The 25,517-nt window shown below is 43.2% G+C and overlaps 1 long non-coding RNA gene across 1 annotated transcript in view; it reads left to right on the forward strand.

The window, feature by feature from the left end:
• The window catches only part of LOC116668849, a 36,236-nt gene extending 12,760 nt beyond the window's left edge, over positions 1-23,476 (forward strand). Inside the window, exon 3 of the long non-coding RNA XR_004326043.1 lies at positions 22,889-23,476. This is a non-coding gene — a long non-coding RNA (uncharacterized LOC116668849). The remainder of the gene's footprint in view (positions 1-22,888) is intronic.
• The last annotated feature ends 2,041 nt before the right edge of the window (positions 23,477-25,517 follow it).

Here is a 25,517-nt window from a genome sequence, read left to right on the forward strand (position 1 = left end):
AATGCACACCGAGCACTGCCCACCTGAAATCAGTCACCGTGTGACTGCTGGGCTTCTCCAACCACAAATATGCAAGAATAATGTTTCCAGAGTGTCAGCAGATAACATAAGTTCTATTGAGCACAAAGTTGGAAGGCAGGTAATCAAGGTGTTTACCTGATGAATGAAGAAGGAGGAGAAAGCAGTATCATCTCAAATATATCTAGCATTTTCCCATTAAGCCACAAAACTTGCAGGCATAAATCATCAAAATAAATTTGCCCTGCCCTTAGGTGCGTGCAGCCTTGCACGAGAGAAACCACCAGTACAGTGCTTCCTTTCATCAAATTACCAAAGATGAAATGAATTTCGAAACAATATCCCAGGTGAATTAGACACTTAGCTACTTAACAAGAGGCTTTGCTAGGACCCTCGTTTATTATTTCGAGAAGTTAAGTCAGTTCCTGCTAATAATTCAGTACCATCCTGTTCACATCTCCATTATTTCACAGGCAGGAGATTCCATGGCTAATGGCCAGACCCTATTGTATCTTGAGTTTGGCATTGGAAATGGTTCTGAGAGCTTCCCACTGAGCCAAGAGTCAAGTTAGAGATCTCCTGTGTAGAAAAGGGTAGGCATTCCATTATTCTGCAATATAGCAGAGTAAAATAAGTAGGATTTCATTTAAGCTGTGTTTCTCTTTTATATTAGGTTAAATGGCCAAGATGCTAAAAGCCTCCTATCTTACACAAATCGAGTGCCTCTGTCTGTGATTCTGACCATTCTGGCTGCAAGTCATATTCTGAAAAGCTTTTGATAAGCGTTTTAAGTGTAGGGAGACATCTCATGTGTCTTGCTATGAACAGGCACATTTTCGTATCAAAAAGAGGGGTACTGCTCCTTTAAGTGTCTTTCTTCCTTCAGGGGTATTTTAAAGACAAGATTGAGAGTTTTAAACCAAACTGGTAAATTTGAGTTTCAAGTGTTAGTCCCCAGTTTTGGGGGGAAAAAAATCTTTAAAGGACTAGTCAGAATATCAGTATTTCAAAGTATACCCCCTAGAAAGATACCTGTTTAGGAAGGAAGTTCTTGAAACCGAGAAAGCTCAATTCACAGTTTTAAAAAAGGAAAAAGCACAACATGGAAAAGGGAAAAGCAGTATCGGTCTACTTGCTACCAGATTTCACTCCACCCACCTTTGGCCCGTCTGTGCCCACCGTGGACCATCCTCTTCACCCATCAAGGCTAGAGGCTTCCCTCTGGCAGTAGAAAAATCCTCTTCCACCCATGGGTTGATGCTTATAATTCTACTATTAGAACTTAATCCCTTTAGTTTCAGCTTTGATCCCAGTTAACATGCAAATACCTCTGGGTGGGGTAACCCTTTTAAACTGTTATCAGCCCTTTACAGTCCACTGAGAAGAAAGAGCCAGCAAATTTCACTAGGGTTTGAGAGGGCGAGATCTTGAGGCCAAAGAGCGGTGGAGGATGAAGTGGGAGCCAGAAAACCAGCCGCCTCTCCCAACTGCCAAATCAGGACAGGATCTGAAAACAGGAATCTTATTCTGACTGATCAGGACAGTGTGAATTTACGTAGAAATCCCTCCACCAAAGAATCCGAGAGAAGCAGTAGCTGAACAATGGGCCAAGCTACCATTCTTCGAAAAGATAATTCAAATGTTGGGGCCCATTCTACAATAAAATATAATGGCTAATCCTCAGGGTTCAGCCTTTCTGTTCTAACTTTAACTAAGGAAAAAAGTTTAGCCTTGTTAAAGCTATTATCTGTTCCTAAATTGCATAGTATATAAAATGTAAATGTGATCACACGACTCTTAAATTATTATAACAATACGCCATTCTGTTTTCTTCCCCTTGACATTTACAAAATTCATTTGGAAGAGTGGGATCTACCTCACAGAGATTAGTGATAAATCATGTATTTTTAATGAATATCAATAGGAGAAACCCCATGACATAGCCCACCATCTAATTTGATTAAACTGTGCTTAAGGCAACACTACCTCTCTGGCTAGGGAATAGCTCCATAATGACTTTGTGAGCATTATTGCAGGCTGTTTTAATGATTTAATGAACTGCCTCTATATTTAGTTCAATAGCCTTAAAATGATTAGTGTTTAAGAAAAATTAGCTCACTTTGATTTGATTCTATTTGATGGTAAGTTTAAATAACCTAACCCTTCAAAACACAGTGGAAAAAAAAAATCCTAGAATCACAGCCAGCTAACTGCTAGAAAACATTATGACCATCATTAATAACCGTTCATTTATGTTTAGCTACAGTATCCAGCCTGACATGCTCATCCAAGGAGCTGGGCTGCAGGAACAAGGGCTAATGCTGCATTTCATCTTGCCTTTCTACGATTGGAAAGGGGAGGGAGAGGGGAGGAGATGGGAGAAGCAAGGAGTCTTCAATTTCATATGTTGGGCAATAAGGAATTTTCTCTAGATCAGGTCCAAAGCGGGTCTCTATCTACACGTGGGAGAAGTTCCAGGTTTCTGAGGGAGGAGGAGAGGAAAATTGGTGTGAGGTTTTGAGCCAACCCCTCCCGCTGTGATGTGGGCAGCCAGCATGGTTAAGTTTGAGCAGCGTGGTCAGGAAGCTCCCTGGACACCCTGATGGGAGTCAGGGAGGCTTTCTGCAGAGAGGACTGAGGCAGATGGCATTTTTTAACAAGGGTAAGTGATCTGAGAGTTGGTGTGACACAGCAGGGACCAGAGCCAGCTCCTCACTCCAAAATAAAGAGGGCCACAGCACACAAATAGAAGTCTGTTCTGTAGCCTCCCCGTGGGTCACCACTGCATAGCCACACCCCAAAATATGGAAAATAATTGTAGTATTGGGGAACTGAGTACTGCACTTCATCTGAAACATCTAAGCCAATAGTCTTCTGATTGTGCAGAACACAGTGTTAAAAACCATCTTCAGGAAAGTTACAAATTGGGAAATTTGCTTAGCTTTGAACTTTGGAATAATAATAGGGAACATGTACAGAGCACTTAGAAATGCCAGGCACTGTTTACTCCTCTAAACTCTAAGGTGTAGACCATGATTATCCTCACTTTCAGCAAAGAAGCCAAAGCTAGGAGAGATTAAACAGATTGCCTATGGTCACACAGCTAAGCTTGGGGAGGGGAGTGTGACGCAGACTTGAACCCATGCCTGTTTGACTTCAGGTCCAATATTCTTTACCACTCTCTCTGTTACATCGCCTTGCACGTTCCCATCCATGCCATGTGACGTGCCGAGTATTCTGAGTTAGAAACAGGGACAGACTTAAAGAAAATGGATGTCAGAGAAGGGTTGGTGGGTATCCAGTGTTTCACTAAATGAGGCCGCTCACCCCAGCCTTCATTACTCAGAGCTGTCGCTGCAGATTCCTGGGCCTTGGGGGCAAGAATGCAATCCACTAACCAACCCTGCTCCTTGTCCTTGGGAAGTGGGGGAAATATTTCTAAATGAACCATTGTCATCTGATGACAAAGCCCTGTATTTCTTGGCATGCATTATATACCCTCCCCCAAGACACTTTTCCTCTTGTCTCTGTTAATGCCCACCCTTCATCCACTCCCCACTCCTGCTCCTTCCCACACTCAGTTGTGCATGGGCACACACACACACATGCAACATGCATACACATGCGCACACACAGGCACACATTTCAGACACATTTCAAGGCCATTTACTAAGCCTTTGGTGTAGGACATTGCTGGATGGGGAGTGGCACATCTTACATCTAACCAGAAATGTAAACGAATGAAGTAAGCTGTATGGGAACTGGTAAACTGGACATACATACCCCATCCTAAGGGGGCAGCACCATTCATCGACACCCCGTTGTTACCAAGTAGGGATGTTGGTGTTGCTAGAGCACCTGAGTTTCAAGAAAAACACAAAATCCTGTTCTAATTTTTTTAAGTTGGCTCATTTTTAAAAAGAGGGATAGAATATTGGGCAGGCTAAACAAGACACACCTGCATTTCAATTATATCCCACAGCTGCCGGTTTGCAACCTTGAACCTCAGCACCACAGTAACACAGCAGTGTCGGCAGACCCAGCTAGGTGAGGACCAACATATGCGAGAATTTTAGCACCTAGGCCACAGCTCAGTATGGAGGAGTGCTCATGCTGTGCACCAGTGGCACTCTAGACACTAAAATAAGCCCATGGCATCAGATGAGGCTGACATGGGCCTCTTGGGGTGAACCAAAGATTCTAGATGTTGCTGCTAATAACTTTTTTTGTAACCCACCCAAATTTCTAACTCTTGATGGGGGAAAAAAAAACAAACAAAAAACCCAGCTCCTGGCTGTGCATATGCAATATCCAATCAGAATTTTAAATTACTTGACCTACATTTAGATCTTCTGACTCTGGTTTGAGTACTGTGTTCTTGAAACAGCTGCTGTGGTGCTGTGGAGTTGAGGATTCTAGCCTTACTTATTTGCTTCTGCCCTGCCTCTGAGAGCTTCGTGTAATCATAAATCCAGTTGTTTTAATAGAAAATACGAAGTTTCTTGCAGAAGGCAAGTCTTGAAATTTAGAAAGCTTTACAGGAAAGTGGGAGACCATGATTTTCCTAGGGTGGTGAATCCCATAAATTTCTCACTTTAAATTCTGTCCTTTCCTAGTGAGTGGAAAACTTACCCTGAAAACTGGGATAAAAGGATGGATCAGTGGTTTCGGACCCCAAAGGGGAAAATCTCAACAGGTTTCCTGTATGTGCAAAGCCACTTGAAATTGAGTATGTGTCAACACAGATTTAATTAACTCCCAGCCAGGACATATTGGAAATGATCCCAGAAAGCTGGGACAAAGGAGAAGGTGTTAATTTCTCAGCAGGAGAGAAAGTGCCTTTTAACTGCACTGGATTATGGTTCAAGGCTCAGTGAATTTTCAGATGATCCATTTCAGGTGTGCTGAAAACAGGTGGCAATAAAAATCAACAAGTCAGTCCCTACTGGTAAGGCTGAAAGACATAAGATAGGGTCCAAGGATCAGCACCACAAACATTATTCAACATACAGATAGTCCCAGAATCCCTGAATGTGGGACAGCCATGACATGTCCTCAAAAACTTAAAATCAGGTTTCTCTGCAAGAGTTAAACTAGTTAAACTTTTTGTTTTAAGTTGCGTATATCAGATATGGTTATTTATGGGAGAAGTCCAAGAGATTGAGAAGTTTGGGAGTCTTGAAGCCCAATTGATAATGGCGGCCCCTAAATCAGAATCTTCCCTCGCATCCCCCCAAAGCCACAAACACCCACAAGGAGAGCAAATAAAGCACACATAAGCCATGCTTTCAGCATAATGAGGAAACCGAAAATACTAGGAATTTCAAGTCACAGCTGATAGATAGATGATAGATAGATAGATAGATAGATAGATAGATAGATAGATAGATAGATAGATAGATATGCAAGCACTACCTGAGATGATGAAGTAGAGTATAATCTTAGTGCTATGGACTGCAGACTTGTGTCCCATGCCAAATTCATATATTGAAGCCCCAGCTGCCCAATGTGATGGTCTTATGAGGTAGGTGGGAGGGTATTAGGGCCCTTGAGATGTACTTAGTCTAGATGGGGTCCTGAGGGTGGAGCCTCCATGATAGGATTAAAAGAGATAGAGACCCCAGAGCTGTCTCCTCTCTCAGTCTTTCTCCCCACTATGAGGTTACAGCAAGAAGTCTGTCTACAAGCCTGGAAAAGAGTTTTCACCAGGAACCCAACTGGCCCCTTGATCTTGGACTCCCTAGTCTCTAGAACTGTGAGAAATCAGTTTCAGTTAAGCCACTCAGTCTAGGGCATTTTTTAAAGTTATTATGTAAGTTCCAGGTGTACAGCATTATAATTTGACATCTATACACATTACAGAGTGACCCATGTGTCTAGTTTCCATTCCTCACTGTACAGTTGACCCCCTTCACCTGTTTCACCCTCCCCCAACCCCCTTCCCCTCTGGTAACTACTAATCTGATCTCTATATCTATGAGTTTGTGTTGGTTTTATTTTGTTTCTTTGCTTCTGTTGGGTTTTTTTGGTTTGTTTTTAGATTCATATGAGTGAAATCACACATTATTGTCTTTCTCTGTCTGACTTACTTCACTTAGTAATGTCTTCAGGGTCCATCCATGTCATCACAAATGTCAGGATTTTGGATTTCATCCTTTTTTAATAGCTGAGTAGTATTCCACTGAGTATATATACCACATCTTCATCCATTTATCCAATAATAGACACATTTAAATTGTTTACATATCCTGCCTATTGTAAGTAATGCTGCAATGAATATAGGGAGATACACACACACACATACATATATACATATACATACACTCAAATTAGTCTTCTCTTGTTCTTTGGATAAATATCCAGTCTATGGAGTTCTGTTGTAGCAGCTTGAGCTAAGATTCTGGGGAAGCAAAATTAATATGATTGTAACTTAATAAGCAGAAGAATCAATTATATTGTTCACTGTTAAGAGAAAACATGTCTATGTTTAAAAAGGGAAGTCTGTGGAGTGGGAAGTTGACCCTGTTTACTCACTGAGGTTCAAGCAGGAGAGGCACTATGTCCAGGGGAAGTGAACTTTCTGTTCCCAGGAGAAGTGGACTCTGTTGTTGGTCAGACATGACTCATGAAGCCACACAACGGGCAAGATTGAATACTCCTCAAAACAGGCTACTTCTCCACAGCGTGATTCCAGGTTAACCAAGCAACCTTCTCAACAAAAATCTGTCCTCCCTGGCATGCAGGTACCAGGAAGGGGCTAGGCAGGCAGCACTTCCCCACTTTAAACTAATAAGCTGACACCTGGCTGCTATACATCAGTCTCCTGTGAGCTTGTTTGATGTGAGTTTGCCTCACCAAGTCCTATCAGCTCCTGAAAATAATATAGCAAAGAGCTAGACCCAAGGCAATAGTACATTTACCAACAAGTTATTTTTTGTTGGATAGCAACTCTGACTCCCTCTATGCCTCTTTTTGTACCTAAAATGCTTTCTGTATGCCCAGCCCTGTTCTAGGTGCTCAGGTTATAAAACATGGTCCTGGCCTTCTGGGACATGCCAGTCTACTTGTAAAAATAAAATGTGACACAAAAAAATTAGAGAACAATATACAGAGGAGGTGACTGAGTATCTGTGGGCCCCATCTGATGACATTAAAGCTAAGAGAAGGACCAGCCTTGGAATTAGGGCTGTGTTATTAGTAATCATAATATGCTTGATTTTATCACACTTCATCATCAAGCAAATAGTTACATGTATTTTATCTAATTTCCTCCTCCGGCTAACTAGTTAAAGCAAGTGCTATCATTCTCTCATTGTAGATAAAAAACATCTGAAGCCCAGAGAGGCTAAGTTACTTAGTCAAAGTGTTGTGTCTCGTTAGAAGTCAAGCCAGGCCTACTGATTCCAAGGCCAGTGCACCTTCTACAATATCCAGCTGAGAACAGGAAATGAAGTGAATCCTGAGGACCACTAGTGGAGGAGAAAGACACAAGCTTGTTCTTGACATTCAGGGAAGGCTTCCTGAAGGAGACAAGATTTGGGGGAGATCCTTAGGGCGGATAGGAGTAAGACAGAGGAAACAGGATGTTTTTAGGCACAAGGTCAGACCCTCCTTCCTGAGATGTCCTGAGGTTTCCCTGAATTACACCCTTGTAAGTCAAGACAAAAAACAGCAGTGCCATCACTGGATCCAGGTTTTTGTGGAGTCTGAAGTTTGTAACACTGAAGAAAAAGAATACAAATTATAAACACAAAATCCCCCCAGGTCCTGTGGGATTGGTCCCTACAAATCTTTAGCATGACATAAACCCACCTCTGGGGTCAGTCACTCTGATATTCATAAGCCCTCCCTCAGACTGTTCAGGACCCATCTGCTGATCTGTCACCAAAGCTGTGGAAGGTTCTTGCCCTTCCCCTTGACATGATTTATAGAAAGGACCTGTATTAGTTAGGATTAGGTTCAGCTGCTAGTGATGACAACAGTAGTAGCAATACAAAAACAGTGGCATAAATGAAAGGAGGCATTTGTCTCAATACAATATAGGCAGTTTGGGGTTTACATGGAAACCTAAAGATCGTCAGGGACCCAAGCTCCTATTTTGTTGCTCTGTCATCCTTAACACATGTCTTCTACCGCATGGTCTAAGATGGCTGCTTGAGTCCAGCAATTGTCTATGTTCCAGCCAACATAAAGGAGAAATAGCTGGAGGACATACATACTTTCCCTTTAAGGATACTGCCTGGGAGTTTCACATACCTCTTATGATTGCATCCCATTGGTTAGAATTTAGTCAACATCAAGAAAGACGGCTCCATCAAGAAATACGGTCTTGTATTAAATGTGCAACAGTTAAATGTGCAAGGTAACCATGTAAACAGTTAAATGTGCAAGATTCTGTCACTAAAGAAGAAGGAAGATGGATATTAAGAAACAACTAGCCATAGAGCTCAAGTTCCTTTGAGGAAGACCATGAAGATTTCTACCAGAAAGTCACTAAAAATGGGCGTGATAATGATTACATTGCAACTTGGAAGCAAGATCACACCCAGGCAAGAAATGATTCATTTGATGCATCCTACTTCAAGCTCTAATGCAAAACACCAAGGGAGGAATGCTGAACATGTGTGCAGCTCTTATAGCTATTAGTAGCCTCAGGCGCCTTGAGAGACTTGGACTCCTTGGCAAACCAAGCCCAGTTCCACCAGTTACCAGATATGTGACATTAAACAAGTTACTTAATCTCTGTATCATTCAACACTCTTCTGGTTTCACGTGACAGAAACCCAATTCAAATTAGCTTAAATTGCAAAGGGAATTTGCTGCCTCTACCTCAACCCAGAAGTTTAAGGAATGACTTCATGCCACCACGTGGCTGCATCTCAGTCTTTAACCCTGCTTCCTTCTGGGGTTGGCATCACTCCCAGGTAGATTCTCTTATCAGGTGGCAGCAAGTCCACCAGCAGAAGCAAGTCTCTCTGCTTAGCAACTCCAGAAGAAGGAAAGCTCCTTTTCTGATGGTCCCATCAAAGACCCAGAGTTAACTATCATTGGCCCAACATGGGTATGTGATTTGTATATCTCTGAGCCAGTCATGGTGTTTCTAACTGACCAGGGAGCTGGGTGGAGTTGGCCTCAGTTGAATTACAAGGACTGAGAGTGGGAGAAGAGTGGTGTCCCAGAGGAAACGTGGGTGCTATTAGCAGAAAAGGAGGGAATTTTTCTGGTAAGGCAGAAGCTTGTTTTTTCATTTCTTAGTATAATACTAATCTCATCAGATAATTATGAGGATTAATTGAGATAACATGTATGAATGCATTTAGTATAATCTCAGGCACATAGCAGAAGCCTTATAGACGTCTTTGATCCACTGTAAGGAGTTATAACCAAGTCAGGAACCAGGACAGAAACTTCAGAATGGAAGGCCAGTAAACGGAGTGATAGCCTGGAACGGAGATAGTTGGGAGAAGAGACAGATTGAAGTGTGTGGCAGGGCAGAGGAGAGAGGTCCCAGAGGAGTGTAGGTGCTCCCCAGAGTGGACCAGCAGCCGGGAGCAGCTTCAGCTGATGAGGGTTCAGACCTGGAGGGGAGACAGCTGTGGTAGAGGGGCAAAGACTGGGATATCAGGCAAGGCCTGGCAGGAATCGGAACCCACTTCAAGGATTTGACTAAGGAGTTTAATGAAGGGGCTCTTTACAGAGACATAGTTGGGATTAAATGAACCCTAAGGGGTATAGAGGCCCCAGGAGCAGCAAGAGAGGGCAGCAGTTTCCAACCGTCAGCTTGAGGAATCGTATTACTAGAAGCCAGTGAGAGCTGGAGTCACCCCACGAGGGGAGGGCTGCCCAGCAGGAACTGTCCTCACAGAGAGGCACAACCCCTACCAGAACCAAAGCTCTCTCTCCTGCCCTCTGACCTCCTGCTGGTGCCTCCTCTTGGCCAACCCACAGCACAAAGGAGCTGGGGTCATCAGTCTGTGAAGGACAGCCTCCCAGGACACAGATGAAGGCAGAGATCTGGAGGAAGGGATAGAATATCTGACCCAGCCACATCGACAGCTCCTCGGAGGGACCCTAACTCTCTGGACTCTTCTGGCCCTGACACAGAGCTGCAAGGAAAGGACTGATACTGATTTTTCTTCCTACTCATGATTTCCCAGTAGTGGTTGTGGCAGAAACAAGGCTGAGTTCAGAAGCTGGTCTTGAATTATTAAGCTCCTCATCCACAGGTGAATAATGACCAATATGTCTTCTTGATTATATTCTACTTGGGTTTGGGGGGATCTCCCTGGGAGGTTCCTCCCTAAATGATGGGAAGCCATGCTCCACGTGCTTTTGTGATCATGGTCATAAACTGGACAGTAAGTGAAGTTATTTTTGGTGTGTCTGAAGACAAATCAGAAAGTCCCTAAGAACTAAAATTAATCTTTCAAAAGTATCATTAGTGATCAGTGTGTGTTTACACATACTCTTTGAGAGTGATGATTGCACAGTATGTGTTGCACACGGCTGGAGACTGAGGATTGTATACAAAACTTACCTGAATAGCTATTTTAAGCCAGTACAATAAGCAAAGCTCTCTCTGTCCCTCCCTCCGACTAGGCCTTCATTGACAGTCCCATTGTGGATGGTTTGGCCCTGTGATTGCAGTCAGGAAAGCCAAGGATGGGAGAAATTTACCACCCCCCTTCCATGATACATAAAACAAAGAATTAAACAAATCACCTCTTTCTCAGATCATGGTGAAATTCTGTAATTATATTTAATTCATTTAACTAATTCACCCTCTAGAGTCCGACCATCTCTTTTTTACTTTAAAAGATGAAGCAACAAAGATTCATTTAAAGTTATATGTTTCTCCAGTTTCTTTCATGTCATTTCCTCTTCCCACATTCAGGCCTCCTCGCCATCAGCAGTAATGTTTCTCCTTCTTGGGCTCTTTTATAGCCACTTCAGGTTCTGAGGGTCTCCCCTACCATTTCCCTCTGTCTGTAGATCTCTGACACCCCAACTGAACCCCAGGGTCTCCCCTCACATTCATCTATCCAATGAGTGGGTAAAAGCTGAGTCCTAGAAGTGTTGGATCCAGAAGGAATCTTTGTATCATCTAGAACCATCATTTCCAACTTACTGTTAAGGAAGATGTGGCCCAAAGAGGAGACAGGACTTAGACAAGATTCTATGGCTAATGTTTCAGATCCAAGAATGTAATTTAGATCTCAAGACTTTCATGTATGCATGCATTCATTCTTCAGCTGGGGTATTTGACAGATATTTCTGCACCAGATAAGTGAGATAGAGCCCTGCCCTCACAGAGGTTTTATTCTCTCTGGGGACATAGACAGTGAATGAACCATTTTCTCATGCAGTAATAGCCCAGAGCTCTTTCCCTTAAACCTCACAGCTGATGTTTGGACAAAGACTCTGACTCTCCTCATCAACAGATGATGATACATCTGCAGGTTAGATCCACATCACTTACAGTCATTCTGACCAAAATGACAAAAATAGCACCAAACTTAATCCATCTGATCTGTGATGACAAAAACAAAAACGAAAATTCATACACTAAAACATCATCCTTCTCTAGAAAGATTGTGTGCATAAAGAAAGAGCATGGACTTAGGAATCAGAAAGACATGAATTTTAAACTCTGATCTACTGTTAATACTTACTCGTTGTGTCACACTGAGTAAGTGACTTTGCCTCTCTGGGCCTCGGTCATGTGTAAAAGGTTTCCTTACCTATAAAAAGGCAGTGATAATGGTTCCATAGGGTCATAAAGGATTAAATGAGATGGTGGATGCAGTGCACTCAACACCATGCGTGACACCCAACAGTGCTCAAAATACATCAGCACCTTTCCCCTCTTCTAGCGTTTGCACTGACAGTTCCATGGCGGTACCTTTGAAGAAGTCGTGGTATTTGAGAGACTTAGTAAAATGAGGATCACAAACAAAACCTCCTACCACTTCTCTTTTTATTTCCTGGGATTGTTTTTCCTCTTGAAAACTACTTTCTTTGCGCACTTATTAATGTGTTAGTCTGCCCCCTAGTGATCGTGGCACACAGTGCCAGGTTTGCTAATGACAGTGCCCACAAAACTTTTCCCCCATCTGTGTTTGATTAATCCTCAGTGGTGCCTCTTGGACGAGTCGCAACAGATTTTTATCTCAACAGAAAAATTAAAACAGGAACAACTGTGACCATAGTTAATAAGATTGTTTCTTTAACATAGAGGTTAATCCTGGCTGAACGTTCAAATCGTACACACGTGCACACACGCAACTAGAAAATCGATACCTGGGCTCCGCCCCATACCCGTTGAATCTGAACCTCTGGGAAGAGGGTCTGAGTGTGGAGGGTTTACAGAACTCCCCGGGTGATTTTGATGAACAGTCAGGATTCAGACGAATGAAAACTCTTATCAGAACTTGAATGACAAATGACAGCAAAGGCTATCCCCTTAAAGGCAGCTCTCCCAGAAGCTTGCAAGCTCTGTGGAGATGCTGTCCAGGCTCACTGTGGTTTTGGTCTCCTCTTAGGGAGTTGCTTTCACATCACATGGCATATATTTTGGAACAGTCTCAATACTGGCAAATTTTTGTCTTTTGACAGCAGATTTGTGTGAATTTGAATAAAAATCCTAACATGATTCTAAAATCAATCCAGCTGAATATGCTGGGACATTTTTCAGGAGAAGCTGAGTGAGACCATTTTTGGTCAAAAACAACATATGGCCAAGGAGATGGTTTTGTCTCGTGCACCTCTTAATTGACACAAAAGGCAATTCCAAAAGAGGGCCACAAACATTTTTATTAGTAACAGCTGTATTGGAGCCCATGTGCTGCTCCCCAAAGTACTGTCTTTAAAAGACAATGTTCATCTGGGCATCTGAGGTCTAATGGGACTATTAAAACTCTACCTCCTTGCTTAAGAATCAAACCCGAGTTAAGAACTGGAAGGGGAAAAACTGGTGGGAAGGGTCAGATGGGACAACCCCTGAGTTGTGTGGAACTCTGTTCATGATCCAGCACTGTCAGAATCCAATTTGCCGCATCTAAGAGGGAACCCATTCCAGGCTGACAGGGCAGTGGCCAGCCCAGGGAGCTGCTGAGGGTCTCTGTCTGGGAACACCAGGATTCTCCTCAGGAAAGTCTGTGGCTGAGTGAGATGACTAACGCTTGTATTGTGATTTTCGTCTGCCCTCCGAGCCCTCATGGTGAAATTCTCCAACATTACATCAGATAAATCCTAACCTATGAGAGCACAAGACATTGGTGAGCCCCAGTTGTCAATCGTAAATCAGTTGGACTTTATTTCCAGCTCCACTATTCTGCAGTCATTTTCTTTCCGAGGAGAGATTTTATTCTCCTCACCTACCTCCTCAATCTAATGTGAACATTAATGATTGGGCCCTCCTGCCTGGCGTCTCCTGTCTCTACAATGGTATTTCCCAATGTGTATTCCAAGGAACACTAATATCTGTTTGTTTGTTCATTTATTCAACTAATATTTGTTGAGTACCTCATGTATTCCAGGCAAGGGTAAATCCAGGTTTTGTGGGACCTGAAGTTTATAATGATCTTGGAGGTCCTCTTTAAGGGAAAGAACACAAAACTGTGAACATAGAATTAGATACAGGGACTCAGAAAGGCTGTCCTAAAGCGTAAGCTCCATTACTTCATGGTGCTTTTGTGAACAATTCCAAGCCCAATTCTGGGGCTAGAATCGTGAACTAAACAAAGACCTCCCTTGTAAAACATACATTCTAAAGGGATAGAGATAGCTGAAAATTAATAGAATTTAGAGGTGAAAAAAAGTCAATGGTTATATGTTTGAGAACTAAGGAGCTAAACAAAATTAAACAGATTCCTTCATTTAAGGGCTTCTCATAGCCACTAAAATGCTGATGTGCCCCTGACTCTCCAAGAGGGGAACTGTGTGTGCATCATTCCCTAGCTTTATTTATCAGAGAATCCTTCTTTTGTGAGGCATCCCTGTGGACTCAATTCTGTGAAACTAGGAAAAATTCTGCTGTTACCTACTAGAAGCTCAACACGTGATATCATCCGTCTGTCATATGCCATGAAACAGGGTCCCCTTCTTGTTTGAGAGAGGCATTTGGTTCCTGCACTAATGAAACAATTTAAATCATTTCTCATTATTGTCATTTTCTAACTCCTCTTTTAGTGTTTTAGGCATTTGGAATACTTAGCTCCTCTGCTTCCAACGTTTCAGACTATAAATCTCAAAATACTCGTTTCAAAACCTTTCCAATCCGGCCTTGGATTTTACATAGCATGGGTTCTGCTTAAAGTAACAAGAATTCACCTTATGAGGGATTCTCAAATTTAGAAATGCAAAATACCAGGACACCTCGTGGCTTAAAAATCATCTGTTATCCTCCAGAATCACAGAAGAGTCAGCATTTGGGGTCATAAATCTGCCTTCACACCTCCCTTCAACCCCTCCACCAGGGTGAGAAGGCTCTTGTGTGGGGCCTTGCTTTCCAGTGGTAAGAATTCTATTTGTCTCGGGTGCTGGTTCCAGAGACATCTGTGATGGCAGCCCACCCAGCTCTGTTCTCAGGGAGCTAACTTTAGCAGCAGAATCTGCATCTGCTGGTGGAGTTTGACACAGCATATGTTTTCCAAAGCAGCCCTTCCCAATAGCTGACTCCCTTCTTATGTGAGGACATTTAATATATCCTGAGAACTAATCATCTCCCCCCTCTTCCCAAACGTTTAAGCTATTTTTAATTTCATCCAGTTTAACAAGCAGTCATGTCTGGAGCCCTTCTTTTGATTTCAAAATAAATAAAGAATTTCTATGACTCACAATAGATTTCACCTCTGGGCAGGCCAGCAAGTTTATCTATACCTTTCTTCGAATAAAGTCCTTCTCGCACATGTTTGTTAACCCTTTAACCTCTTGAAGGGATTAAATACCAGTGAACCACCATAGTGATGATTTTTAAATATGTCCACAATTTCTTTGACACTTCTCTCTTCAAAAGGTGGAGCCTAATATGAGTGTGAGTTGGACTTAGTGACATGTTGTAACAAAGAGAACACAGCCAAGTGGCAGTGTGTGACCTTCCAGGCTGGGTCATGAAAGGCACTGTGGCCTCTTCTTTGATTTTTCTTGGATTATTCACTCTGGGGAAAACCAGTTGCCACATGATGAAGACATTCAGGCAGATCTACGGAGAGATCCACATGGTGAGGAACTGAGGCCTCCTACCAACAGCCAGCCAGGAACTCAGGATTTTGCCCACAGCCTTGTGAGAAAAGCTCTTGGAAGTGGACCCTCCAGCCCCAGTCAAGCCTCCAGATGACTGCAGTCTCAGCCAACTTCTTGACTTGGACCACATGAGAGTCTCTGAGACAGAATCACCCAGCTAAGCTGCTTCCCAGATTCCTGACCTACTGTGGGAGATAGTAAATATTTATGGTTGTTTTAAGCCATTACGTTTGGGGGTAATTTGTTACACAGCAATAGGTGACTAATACAGCCATCCTAAGGGTTCTGAAAGGATGTCCCAGCTGCTCTCCCTGTGGTGCTTGTCTCTTCTTTCTGAAATAGTTGGGCTGGACTGGCTGGGTGTGTAATTATTTGAGTAACGGGAAGGATGTCCATGAGCTTTGCCCTGTGGATAAAATTGAGTCCTGTTAATATAGTGGAGCTAGTTTCTACTGTACCCAAGGCCCGTTTTCAAGATTCCCAACCCCCTGAGAAGGGGGCAGTGCCCACAGCACTGCCGATTTAATCCTATCGCCTTCCTGCATGCCTCACTGCTGCCACTGCTCATCTCCAAGGCCCCACCTTCATGCTTCAGACCACTGCCCAAGCTGCCATCATTGTCCACTTCTTGGCCACTGAGTTACACACTCTGGGGTCTTGTCATTGTCTCTCTATCTATCTAGCAGCTGTCCTTCCCTGTGTTAGTATCTTTTAGAGGTGTATTAAAGCAGTGTTAAGGCTCCTTGAACTTGAGGCACACAGCCTTCCTTCTGCAGGGAGGATGCCACCACCAGGGGGACACATGCAGGTAGTAGCCAGCACACCAGAAAAAGACCACCGTTCCCTTTTAATCCCCAGAGCCCTGTTGCTGAATTTAGCTAATCATAACTGATACTTTTGTTGTTTAGAGTAGAGTCTCCCCCAGACCTAGCAGTCCCCTTCTTACATTTTTTTCTGACTTTTTTTTTTAGAGCAGTTTTAGGTTCACAGCAAAATTGAGAGGAAAGTAGAGAGATTTCCCACATACCACCTGTCCCACACATGCATAGTCTCCCATTATCAGCATTCCTCATGAGAGTGACATGTTTGTTACAATTGGTGAAGCTCCACTGACACATCGTAATCACCCAAAGCCCATAATTGATTGTAGAGTTCACCTTTAGTGTTGTACATTTTATGGGTTTGGACAAATGTACCCATCATTGTAGCATCACCCTAAAAATCCTCTGTGCATCTCCTTTTCATCTCTTTCCCCACCCTAACCCCTGGCCAGTGCTGATTTTACTGTCTCCATAGTTTTGTCTTTTCCAGGATGTCATATTGTTGGAATCATATGGTGTATAGCTTTTTCAGACTGGCTTCTTTCACTTAGTAATGCATTTAAGATTCCTCCGTATCTTTTCATGGCTTGAAAGCTCATTTCATTTTAGTGCTAAGTAATACTCCATTTTCTAGATATACCACAGTTTACCCATTCACTTACCGAAGGACATCATGGTTGCTTCCAAGTTTAGACAATTATGAATAAAGCTGCTATAAACATCTGTGTGCAGGTTTTTACATGAACATAAGTTTTCAGCTCCTTTAGGTGAATACCCAGGAGCACGATTCCTGGATTGTATGGCAAGTGTATGTTTAGTTTGTAAGAAACTGCCAAACTGTCTTCCCATGTGGGTATACTATTTTACATTCTCATCAGCAGTGAATGAGAGTTCCCTGTTGCTTTATATTCTCGCCAACATTTGGTGTTGTGAGTGTTCCAAATTTTGACCATTCAAGTCGGTGTGTAGTGGTATCTCGTTGTTTTAATTTGCATTTCCCTAATGACATATGCTGTGGAGCGTCTTTTCATATGCTTATTTGCCATCCTTATATCTTGTGATGAGGTGTCTGTTAAGATCTTTGGCCTTACTATTTTATAATTGAGTTGTTTGTTTTCTGACTGTTGAGTTTTAAGAGTTCTTCACTTACTTTGAATACCAGTCCATCATACTTCCCTTGCATTTCTAGTAACCAACACCATCAGAAAATATAAATAAGTCCATCAAACATTCCTACACAAATGTAAATCCTAGTCATTTATCTTATTTATTTTCCTAAGATCTCCTTGGCCCCCAAAGCAGTAAAATAACTCTTCCTATGCATGAGAAAGCTCTGAATTTTTTATCTTAATAGGCTATTGGAAGAAAAAAAACATTTCTAAGACAAGTGCGTATGTGTATAGTGTTGGTGGGAGGAAGCAGAGATTGGCCTGTCAGTAGTTTCTTTCTGGAAAGTATGATTGCTGTCTTTATAAAAAACCAAAAGCTTGGTTCTTCAGAATTCCCCCAAATACATTGTGCAGTGCACTAGCTCTGCAGGGTATTGGGGGGTGGGGTGGGATTCTGTGAGCATCCTTGGGAAATGCAAAAACTAAGATGTTTCTCTGCTATTAGACTTCTTCAAGCCTTTAATACGCTAATCACCACCATGAGGCAAACCTAAAATAAGAATTTAGAATAGGTGCACAGTGTTTCCCAAACTCACTTCACCACAAAGCATCTCATGGAACTAGTGCCATATGGAATACACGTTGTAAAATGTCAGGCGAGGCCTAACCCCAGAGAAAATGGAATGTTGCAAAATCAAATGCTCTTTAATGTGCTACCCATCCTGGATCATCCAGGTCACTCAACTTTAATCTGTTCCCAACAAGAACATTCAGGGAAAATTGTTCTGTAAAGACATAGATCTGAGGTCCAAAGAATCCTTAAACCAAAATAAGCTTGTTAGCCTGTTTTCTTTCCAAGGACAGAAGGAAGGCAAGGGTGCTCAATAGATATTTGTTGGCAAGTCGAATCCAAATTTGCTCTCAGTCGTTGAACTAGGACCAAGATCTCCCACCTCAAGCCCCAGATGAAAGCTGGGATGCATGGGGAGAGAATCATCGTAGTCCAGCCCCCTTCCCTTTCAAAACACCTCCATAAAGAAGGTGGGAGATGGGGGAGGGGGAAAGAGAGAAAAAACTTTATTCTTTCAACATTGACCCATTTTGTTCAGGTCTAACAACTCAAAAGCAGCAGAGTCATTGAAACACGGATTGTAAAACTATAACACTCCTCAATTACTTCTTGTTGGCCAGACAAGCAAACCTATTATTTGACAATGCATCATGCTCCAAGATAGTAAACTTTATCATACAGAGGTCATGAGAAAAAGACCACAGGTACAGTTTGCTAACCTCCACTAGATAATTTTTCACAGTTATCATCCAAGCACTGTAAAAGCACAAAAGATATGTTATCTTTGGGCTCAGTTTATTATAACGTGTGGGTGAAACTCCCTATAAAACCACTTACTAGGTAACTGTTGCACGTTCTCCTGCACAGAAAGTCAAATCAGTAAAACATCTTTTTGACAGTGTCTTTTTAAGTGTCAGGAATAAAAGGACATGCTCTTAAAGGAAAGGTAGCACACAATTTATCACCCCCTCACTTTCCCACACACACACACACACACACACACAGATCCCCATCGCCTCTTGGCATACCAGAGACACTCAAAAGAATCCTTCTCAGTAGTCTCGTTTCTCTTAGAGCGGAGTGTTTCATGGCAGAATTGTTCCTGGATAAAGCTGCAAGTAACATTAACTCAAGATACTATAGGTGCCAGCATTTTAAGTACTAGTCATGGTATTTTTTTCCCCTAGAGTCATAATATTGAGTGAAACCCAGGAAATACAAAATAAAAGGATGATGGATTCCCTCAACAGATGCTCTCAAGAGTCTCAAATTTAATATTAGAGCCTAAGAGAGGTCATCTAAATCTAGCTTGAAACTTGGATGCTTTAAAGAGCTTACCTCTCTCCCACAGTAATGTTTTCAGTCTCCAGGGACACATCAGGAGTTGGAGGGGAGGGGGAGAGCCTTGTATGATGGAACCCCAGGATGTATCATGACATCCCGGGAAACTCAAGGTTCACAATCCTATCCCCAAAAGGAAAGACAAGTTAAAGAATATGAGATGGGATTTCCCAAAATGAAATTCTCTTTAGCGTTCACTTCTTCTAATAGTCCAAGTCCAAGAGCTTCACTATCCATCTATTCAAAGGAAGGAAGCATCTTTTAGACTGATACACACAAAAGCAGTTTTTTCAAAGGAAACTGACAAATTTAGGAGGGTTAGTCATATCTCCCCACAAAAATCTGCTGAATAAATATTGAGGGGCTTCTATGTTCCCAATACAAAATAGGAGCTCTAAGAGAATGAAAAGATAAAGAATATGCAGTCTCTGTGTTTGAAAACTTTATAATTTAGTCGAAAAGGATAAGTCTTTTACACAGAGAACAAAGGATAATTAGCAAAACGTTAAAGGAGTTGTCTTCTAGTTGAAATGTTTCTTCATTACCAAAGTATGCTTGGGATACAATGAAAAAATATGTATAGATTTCCTTCACCTGGAGCCTAGCTCAAAAATCAACTCAAGGAACCTGAAATATAGCCATGAATCTTTAAAGCTAAGCAAAGCCTCATTTCCAAATAGTTTTCCTATATCCAGCCATACTGAAAGGCCTTTGAGATATTCCTAGTGAGTTCCTCTTGTATTCAACATTCAGTCATTCAACAAACATATATGGAGCCTTCTCTATGGGCTGAGTCCATGGGATACAGGAGTAAAAGACCTAATCCATGCCCTTCCAGAACCACAGATATAGGCACGGGGTCTCTTCTGTGCCTAGGGTAATCATATATTGGGAAATGTAAAACAGAGCAAGTGGATCACAGAAAATTTCTCAAAGGAAATGGTATCTGAATTGAGGTATGAAGGCTAGTGCATGTTAGCCAGTCGGAAAAGGGTGAAGGAAAAACATGCAGCGCATGCAGTGGCCAAGAGGCTTGGGAAAGCTCAGTGCAGTCACAGACTTGGCTTGATTGGAGAAGAAGATGTAAGATGAGTTCAGAGGAAAGCAAAGATCATTTTTGGCTGAGGGATCTGGGAAAGCTTCATGGAGGAGGTGAGGTTTGGAACAGAGCCTTGGAATAAGAGTAGAATTTCAGTTAGATGAAGTGAGAAGGCAGGGGAGGGCAGTGTTCCAGTATTCCTTAGTTTACTGCACATTGCCTGGCATGAATAGGTGCATAAAAAGCATTATTACAAGTTGAAAAAGCAAACCAAGGTACCAAGGGAGAAGAGCAAGTTCAAGATGTGTTTGGAATGGTGAATAGTCTGATTTGTTAAGAGCAGAGAATCCTTATGGCGAAGACATAGGAGATAAGGTAGGAAAGGTAAACTGAGGCCAGATTAAAGAAGTCTTATCTCTTAGTTAAGAAATGCAAGGAAAGGCTATAAACAATGGAGATCCATCAATGGATTTTGAGCAAGACAGTGGCAAGATCAAAATGCACTAGATATCGTTTGGTAGGATGGAGGAAAGGGGGACCAAAGTCCAGAGGCCTGTTAAGATGCTAAAGATGCAATCCAGAGTGAAATAATTAGATGCCTGGCTAAGTGGGCACAGGAGGAAGAGAACAGACTTGTAGACTCACTGGTTAGAGGGCACTGAGGACAGAGGAGTTACAGTGCTGCAAAGGTTTTTATGCTGTGTGTTCCAGGTATCTAATGTTGTGTAAAAACCACTCTGAAACTTAGTGGCTTAAAACAACAATCCTTTATTTTGCTTAGACATACGCAGTTGGGTAGGGCTCAGCAGGGAAGGCTCCTCTATGCTCCATGCAGCTTCAGTCCAGGCAGCTGACTGAGGGCTGGAGGACCCTTTTTCCAGATGGCTCACTCACACGACTGGCACCTTGATGCTGGCAGTCTCTGGGAGCTCAGCTGGGCTTGAGGGGTGGGAGCCCTCAGTTTCTTTTCGTGTTGTCTCCTTCATGTGCCTGGGCTTCCTCAGAGCGTGGTGTTTCATTCCAAGGACAAGCGTCATAAGAAAGAGAGGTACATAGAAGCTGTATGTCTTATGGCCCAGCCTCTAAAGTTACACATCATCACTTCTGCTGTTCTCTGTCATTACAGCCAGCACAAAGGCCCACCCAGTTCAAGGGAAGGGGCTGTAGACTCCACCTCTAATGGGAGAGTGTCAAGGTTCTGGAAGTGTACATGGGACAGGAAATACTAACGTAGCCTGTCTGGGTTTAAATAGTGTCCTTCCAAAATTCCTGTCTGTCCACACCTCAGAATGTGACTTCATTTGGAAACAGGATCTTTGTGGATGTAATTAAGGTGAAGTCATCCTGGATTAGGGTGGGCCCTAAACCCGATGATTGATGTCTTTACATAAAGAGGAGATGACACACAGACAGAGAAGAAAGCCATGTGAAGACAGAGGCAGAGACTGGAGTTCTGCTGCCACAAGCCAAGGAATGCCTGGAGCCAGCAAAAGCTGGAAGAGGCAAGGGAAGCCCGTCCCTAGAGACTTCGGAGGGAGCACGGCCCTAGTGACACCTGGATTTTGGACTTCTGGCCTCCAAAACAGTGGAAGAATATATTTCTGTAGTTTGAAGCCACCACATTTGTGGTCACTTGCTACAGCAGACCTAGGGAACTATTACATGACCCTTTTTGGAGAACACCATCTGCCATGCTCAGTGGCTTCAAGATTGGAGTACAGTCTTGAAATACAACATCAAGGAGGAAGAGCTGGCCAAGAGGGGTGGGTTCTAGTTTCACAGTTCGCTCCATGGAGTTTGTTGGGTGCAGCAAATGCCAGGATGGTGCTGGTTTGAAATGTGGGGCTGTTGCTTAGAGGATGAGGCTGGGACTAGAGATGCCGTTTGAAAATCCTGGCCATCAGGAAGAAGCTCGGCAGAAAGTCAGACATCCTCCGCGTTACCGCTTCCTCGTGGGGCTGAGTCAGGTGACCGCACATGTTTCTACCTTTTAATTATTTATAGCGCACAGTCTGAAGTGGTGTTCAACCAGCCTAATGACTCGGGGTGATGGAATCAGAGGGGAGGGCGATTCGAGCTCTGCATGGAGAGTTTCTAATAGACTTCTCTACAGTTTACAGCTGAAGGGAAGAACCGCTCCCTCCTCTTTCTAATAGACTAACAAACCTCTCTAAATCTTCCGAGACCCCAAAGGTACCCGCCAGTTGCTCTTTCATTCAAGAGCCAAAATGAGTACAATAAGTTTTGTAGCTGGCACAGATGAAATTAGGAATTTGTTAGTGAAATGTTCTATATGCTGATTTTCCTGACAACCCTCTCATGGTCGTAGATAACAGTCCCTGATCAACCAGATGCCAATTAAAAGAGAGCAGCCGTTTCGCTCATCCAAATATTTCCACTTTGCTCAAAATGGATTCCAAACAGTCCTGGGGTTCTCAGGGATGCTTTAAATCCTTTTTCCTAGCTAGACGGCATTTTAGGTTTTCTGTGCAAGACTCTCACCCTTCATTGCAAAGCTCAAAAAGAGATCGTATCTCAGTTTATGTCTCCTCATCCCTACCCCCACCCCCACCCCTCAGTAGGGCATTTATTAATTTAGATTTCTTGGGAACTTGGGTCCCTCCTGGCTGGGCCTGGTAACGAAATCCCATTAAAGATAATGAATTTTTTCCCTAAACTTTTTGGGCTGATGGTTTTCCTGAAAGGTGCAAAGGGACTGAATTTTTTTTTTTTTTTTTTTTGCAAGGCACTAAGCTGAGACCATTGTGGATGAGTCCTTGGAGGACTCTTTAGGGATGAGAAGAAGATGGAAAGACGAACCAGAAGCGGCTCCCTGAGGAGGGAAATGGGAGAGGGTGGAGCCAAGGAGGAGGGAGAGAAAATGACAAGGGGCTGGGGGGTGGGGAGAAGAAAGACACAAAGATCCTTTGATGCCACAAGAATATTGAAGGCTCTACAAGTGCTCCACGGGTTCTGAGGGTGGGAGAGCCAGAAAGCTGCACTGCAAAGTTGGACACTTGGGGGACAGAGGCGTCTATGGGCACCAGAAGGCAGGACAGGAACAGATCATGGGCCAGCCTCAGGAGGGCTTGCGGCAAAGCCCAGAGAAGTTCCCGTCCGCCTCTTCATCCTCCCAAGTGAAGGAAATACTCTCGTAAGAACGTGGGGTACAGGGAGTAGATGGGGTTCGACCCCTTTCTATACCAGTCTCCAAATAGAGATTAATTATTTTTTGGTGGGTCACGTGGTTTGCTTGAAATTTAAGCCTGTAGTTTTTCCAAGTTCTAGAGAACAATAAAATCAATAAAACAGCTAACATGTAGTATTTAGTGTATACCAAGAATTGTGTTAAGTAATTTATGCACATTACCTTATGTAAATCTCACAAGTTCTTTATGAGGTTGGTGCTGTTATTAGATGAGAGAACTTATGCATAGACAGGTTACAAAATTTGCCCAAGGTCACTCAGAGCCAGGATTTGAACTAAGTCCAACACCAGAGCCCTGGGCCATTGTGACAAACATTAGGAGGTGTATCACACTGAGTAAAATGAACTAATTATGAGACTTTATTGAGGGCCTCTGCACAGTGCAGAGCAGAGGTTGCTGGAGCATATTTAAAGCTGGAAGGACTTCAGCAACCATTAGTCCCAGTCTGGGAAACTGAGGCAAGAAGGATGATTTGGCGAAGGAGACTCAGCTACTTTGTGGCAGAGCTGGGTTGGAATCAGAACCGCCTGACTCCTGGCTTCCTGCAAGGATGACTCAGGGGGGACCTTGCTGTCTCCCAGAGTTGACCAATGGCACCATCAACCCAGAAGCCATGTGTGGAAACATCCAGATGTGCTGCCCCAGAGGGAGGCGTAGACAAGGAAGAGCTGGTCACAGGGGCCTGCAGAGAAGACAGCGGAGAGAGAGTGTCTTTGCTTTACCCTCACCTTCTGTGAATGTAGACCCAAATCCCAGGTCTGTCATTGGGAACACAGAGGGAAAGGAGGTGTTGATGAACTGGCCCTCTAGGGGCTGAAAGTCTGTCTGAACAAATGGTAAAAGAATTGGAGCTGCAAAGAGCAGAGCTGCGGAAGGGCTTCTTATTTGTGTTAACAAAACAATCAAACCTTTCCTTAGATCCCTTTATGGCAGATTAAGCAGGCTTTGGGGGATCTCAGCATACCTGTCACCGAGCATTTGCATTTCACACTGCAGAAACCCTTTAGATTAACGACCTCCCTATCTGCAAGATATTCTTGTCTTAATAGTCTAGTTATGTGTAATACCAATCCCACCAAGATTAAAGAGGAAAGAATTTCTGGTACGAAACCTTGCTAATGACTAAGACATAAAATCTCGCTGCAATAAATTAACACGTGTCTTCTAATATGGACCTACTGATTTACTTGTGGCAAAATTGCTCCAGAACCACACACCTGGGCATCATCGGCACCACCCTTGGAAATGGTGGGGTTTATATTTATATTCAGCTGCAGTGAACTCTGAGGACAGCCATCTGGCGCTGCAAGTACCAATAGCCCTGAAGTGGAGAGTGGCATTTCTGTAATACTTTGATCAGTAATCCTGCAGGCAGAGACCCAGACACCCCACATTCCCTTTTACTGTCCTCAGTGCACTAGACGTCTTTACCCAATTTATGAGTATTACCTGCATTGAAAAACAGTGCCAGATTCTGTGAGTGTTCTGTCCGGGCAGCACAGCACATGGCAGGAGGCCAGAGCAGCCTGGCCCCAAGCACAAGGGTGCTGACCCTCTGCTGACTTGGTGCAAATCCCAGCTCTGCCACTTATTGTTCATACGACCTCAAGCAATTGACTTCTCTAAGCCTTCCTTAGCTTCCCTATCTGTAAACAAGTGATCACCATACTTATGCCCATCACCTAAAGTAGTTCCTGGCAGATAGTAGGACTTAGACGACAGGCATGGAGCTAGGCCCTGCTTCCTTCTAATTTTTCAGCCCAGGCCTCCTTGCAGAGAAAACAGCTGACCCTTAAGTCTTGCCTATAACGGAGCAATCTTCCTGAGTGACGCTGAAGGCCATGACAGTGTCAGCTGCCGCTCTACTGAAGCATTTATTTAAGTCTTGAGCATTGCACCGTGGGGTAGTTCATGTCCCTGACAAGTACACCTAGCATTGGGGCAACCATAAAACCCAGCAGGCATCAGCACTGCTCCACCACTTTGTAGTTTCCCAGGGGGGGCGGGGTGGGGGTGGATTATGTTCCTCTGGGCTCTGGTGTTTCAGAATGTTGTTGCTTTTTGGTTCCACCATGGCCTTTTCCTGATGCTGCCGGCATTCAGTAGTTGCAAATGAAAGTTTGTCCACCAGTTTTGTGAACATGAGTTTAAGTGGTTCAATCCCCA

Source organism: Camelus ferus, chromosome 15 (genome assembly GCF_009834535.1).
Source record: "Camelus ferus isolate YT-003-E chromosome 15, BCGSAC_Cfer_1.0, whole genome shotgun sequence".
Lineage (NCBI taxonomy): Eukaryota > Metazoa > Chordata > Mammalia > Artiodactyla > Camelidae > Camelus > Camelus ferus.